Here is a 4,873-nt window from a genome sequence, read left to right on the forward strand (position 1 = left end):
TACGATGTTCCTTAATTATTCTATCTCTCATTAATCCGTCCTTTGTGTGTGACCCTATAGGTTTTCGCGGCGTTGGCAATTATATTAAATCACGCATTTAACATAATAAACAGTGAGCGGTATCTAGCAACACATCACTGCTACCCAAGTCACGAAAATGTCATGTGATCTGACAAAACCTCCTGTGATAATAATTATGTGTATAATTACCCCTTTGCCCTTATGTCTATATTGAACACAAGGTATAGACCGTGTCACCCTTGTCCAGTTCAATATTGGGCCCATAGACATTTATCCTGTTACGCAGGATTGGCAAATTCCATCTAGGACACTCATGTCCCTCAGCATGCTTCGTGGAGTACCCATCAATTAGGCCTTTAATTAAATATGCTCCCACTATTTTACTCAAAACAAATGACCCTCATCATTTGATTCAGAAAATCCCGTTGGAAGATTTTCTAGTGGGTCGAGATCCATATTTCACTTCGTTCTAAGTCCGCGTAGGCGGATTACACAAAACTAGGTTATTTAGGTAGGAACTCCTTCCAATTGTATCTCATACAACTCTCGAAAATATCAATTGGGTGAGTAACTCCTTATTCCAATCCATCATATGGATCATTCCCAACTCTTGCTTCTAAACATATATATAATCTTATTATAGTTTGTTTAGTTAAGTTTGACCCATTGTTTTAACAGTTGGATATTACAATTATCCCATCGCACCTTACTAATATAGAACATGCACCTCGCGTAGGCGAAACCTACATTATTCGATACTAGTCTTGATGAGTGTTAAAACTTGGAAAGCTTAAAACTTAATATTTATTTTGAGGGAATTGCAATTTTTCTGATCTCACCGGCTTGTTTATCATATAAACCGTCTCTCACATGCATCAACATACATTCACATGCATCAATATACATACAAACAAAATGAAACAGTTATGGCCCCTAGCGCAATTGTTCTCCCAAGCCAATGAGAGAACCTAAGCTAACCTACAACGATCTAAGCTTCTCCAAGCAAGATCTTCAAGGTTGTCCTCCTTTGGCACTGACTTCTTTGCTTTCTTCATATCATTACATTACATGAAAGAAACTCGTTTTACATACGAGGGAGTGAGATGAGAAAAGAAGTTACATTTGGGAGATTAAGAGAGAGGCACGACACGCAGGTCGTATTTTAAAAACCCAAAACAAAACAAAGGAAAACTAAGGCCATAACCGATCACCACAAGACAATAATAAACACTTTATTATTATTATTATTATTATTATTATTAATTCCTTTAATTAATTCAAATTAAATTAAATTTCAACGACCGATCACACTACGCAGAGTTAGCCGGGGGTCCGCTGCCCGGTCAGCGGACGGTGGTTCCGCTGACCATTCAGCGGACAGGGGTCAAGGGGGCAGCGCCCCTGCTCGAAAATTTTAATGAACAATTCATTTAAAATTGACGTCGTTTTTCGTATCAACACTTGATACTTCAAAGCACTTTTTCTAGCCGAATGGGTGAATTTTTCCTTGCGTTAATCGGTTAACCATATGCGTTAACCGGTTAACACTGTTTGAAAACTTTTAGAAAATTATTTTCTACCTTGCGTTAACCGGTTAACCATATGCATTAACCGGTTAACACTGTTTAAAAATGTCTTGGAAAACTGTTTTCCGCCTTGCGTTAACCGGTTAACCAAATGCGTTAACCGGTTAACACTGTTTGAAAATCTCAAAATCATAAAGTGATGAATACACCGCTACAGAAAAGTGGCGACTCTGCTGGGGACGAAGATCTCCTTGGTGGTTTTGCCTACTTTTCACCCTTGTTGTATGATATTGTTTATTTGTTATATGACATATTTTTGTACAATTTGGGATTACTGTATTGATTGTAATGATTGAATTGCTTGATATACAATTGCTTGTTTGCTTGGTGATCTCTGTGAGATGAGTTCTATACCCGAACTCGAGTGCACCTTAGGATAGGAGAATGGCATAGTCTTGTCGACTTGTGTGGAGTATTCCTTAGCAAGTTGACTTGCGAGTCCATTCACTTGGTGGAGGTCATGTTGGATTAATAATATCACACAAGTCATTTGTGGTTAGGCATTATTCTTTCAATCATGTGCCTTAGAAGCCAAGGACCTTAGTTTACCAAGCCCATCTTGGCCTATTTCTAGGACGTAGTGCGGAGGTCGTTCAGATGTAAGATCTGATGCGATTGTTACGCGATACTACACTCATAAGAGTCTCTCTTGAGAATATTTTTGGAATAAGAGTATTCGTTCCTCCGATAATATTCGAAAGATGGGATGATGACTATGGGAACCTCTTGTAGAACATGTTCGGCAGGTTTAAACCATAGTACACTCCCTTTGGGTGGTTCTCAACCAAGACTCCATGCTCGTGACTCTCAACAAACCCATGATTCATGGTTGTGTAGGAGAATAGCCATCCAAGGCGCAACGAAATTTAAAAATTTCTCCATTTAGTGATCCTTAAGAATGGGCATGATCAGTGATAGAATCGTTACCTCTTGTGGCGATTCAAACCTTTGGTGCAGATCTCTGATAATGATCAAAACCTTTGATACAGATCCACGGGGAGATCACGAACGTTGAACGATGACAACGTCTCTACTCAGTCCACACGAACGGATTCCTTCAATCGCAGTGCTAGCTGTTATGAATGAAGGCATTGAGTGAGAGAGAGATACGAAATTCCAACTCTTCAGTTGTGTTGTATTCCCATACAAAGCTTCTGCACAAGAGCTCTATTTATAGAACCACTTATGTGGGCTTCAAGCCAAAAAGCCCACTTAAGTGCATTTTGGCCTATATCTCATAATATGCCAAAATCACTTAAGTATTTGGTACCTTACCATATTTCGTATTCTGCTTAAGTACACCGTACCTTACGATGTTCCTTAATTATTCTATCTCTCATTAATCCGTCCTTTGTGTGTGACCCTATAGGTTTTCGCGGCGTTGGCAATTATATTAAATCACGCATTTAACATAATAAACAGTGAGCGGTATCTAGCAACACATCACTGCTACCCAAGTCACGAAAATGTCATGTGATCTGACAAAACCTCCTGTGATAATAATTATGTGTATAATTACCCCTTTGCCCTTATGTCTATATTGAACACAAGGTATAGACCGTGTCACCCTTGTCCAGTTCAATATTGGGCCCATAGACATTTATCCTGTTACGCAGGATTGGCAAATTCCATCTAGGACACTCATGTCCCTCAGCATGCTTCGTGGAGTACCCATCAACTGTCTTTATGGTTATCTAGTTACGGACAACGTTAGATCAGCAACAAAGCACTCGACTCTACATCTAGGATCCATAGTGGTTTCAAGTCGAAGAGTGGTATACACTATTATCACCATGAGAATAACTTATGACACTTTGCATAACTTTCTATATAGTATTCTCATAGCGGGTCAATCCGGTATAAATATTACTCCTAATATTCATACCTATGTTTAAGACTTGATAACTCTTTATCCATGATCCATGAGATGTGATCATCAGTCTACAAACATAATAGTCTTAATGCTTTAATGTTATCCCACTTCACACTAAAGCTCGACTACGGATACTTTAAGAATAATGTACTTATGTTTAATGTGTTCTCATGATTAAGTCACACTTAATACATTAAACAGACTATCTATTCCAGGGACTTTATTAATCAACCATAATAAAGAAAATGCCTTTAAATAATTCGATACAAGTACCAAAAGTATTGGCATCTAGGGCTTACACCAACAGGTTGAGTCGTTCAGATATCCTTAATATCAATGGAACTTGGGTGTTGATAAGGTGTAAACCATAATCCACCAAAATGGATGATTGATATTAAGGATGATTGAGCCGGTTCATGTATTGTTAATATCAATAGAACTTGGGTGTTGATAAGGTGTAAACCATAATCCACCAAAATGGATGATTGATATTAAGGATACTATGAGCTTTCCCATGAATTTTGTCTGGTGTGATTTGCTTGATCCTTGAGTGTGATTGTTGCATTCATACATTCATGCATTCATCTGCATTCATGTCATCAGAAAAATGAGAAAATTTTCAAGGAACTTAAGGGGTTTATTTGCAAAATTTTCAGACATGGAAAGACCAAAAAGGCAAACAAAGAAGTACAGCTTTCGCCAGCCCGATGTGAAAGAGTTAAGGAATATGACATCTTATGTATTAGATCCCTTGGGTTTCAAAGCTCGCTATGGGAAGCTTCTGCCCCTGTTGACTACTCAGGTTGATGAAGGGCTGATGAGTACTTTGGCACAGTTCTATGATCCTCTGCATCACTGCTTCTCTTTTCCAAACTTTCAGTTGTTGCCTACGCTTGAGGAGTATGCTCATCTTGTGGGTAATCCTATTCTGGATCAGGTGCCGTTCAGTGGCTTGGAGAGTATTCCGACTTCTCGAGAGATCGCAGACTTGTTGCACATAGATGAATCCCTTATTGAAGCGCATATGACCACCAAAGGTGGAATTCAGGGTCTTCCTTCTGATTTCCTCGTCGCTCAAGCTACCTTTTATGGGAAGGCCATGAGTGAGGATGCCTTTGAGGCCATATTCGTGCTGCTCATCTATGGATTGGTATTGTTTCCCAACATCGACAAATTTGTGGATGTGAACGCCATTAGGATCTTTTCAGTTCTTAATCCCGTTCCTACTCTGTTGGGTGACGCCTATGTCTCTTTGCACCTGAGGAATGCAAAGGGTGGAGGAGCTATTGTGTGCTGTTTGCCTCTGTTGTATAAGTGGTTTATTTCTCACTTACCGCAGACGGTCGCTTTCAAGGAGAACAAGGGATGTCTACGGTGGTCTACGAGACTTATG

The sequence above is a fragment of the Lathyrus oleraceus genome, chromosome 6 (genome assembly GCF_024323335.1).
Source record: "Lathyrus oleraceus cultivar Zhongwan6 chromosome 6, CAAS_Psat_ZW6_1.0, whole genome shotgun sequence".
Lineage (NCBI taxonomy): Eukaryota > Viridiplantae > Streptophyta > Magnoliopsida > Fabales > Fabaceae > Lathyrus > Lathyrus oleraceus.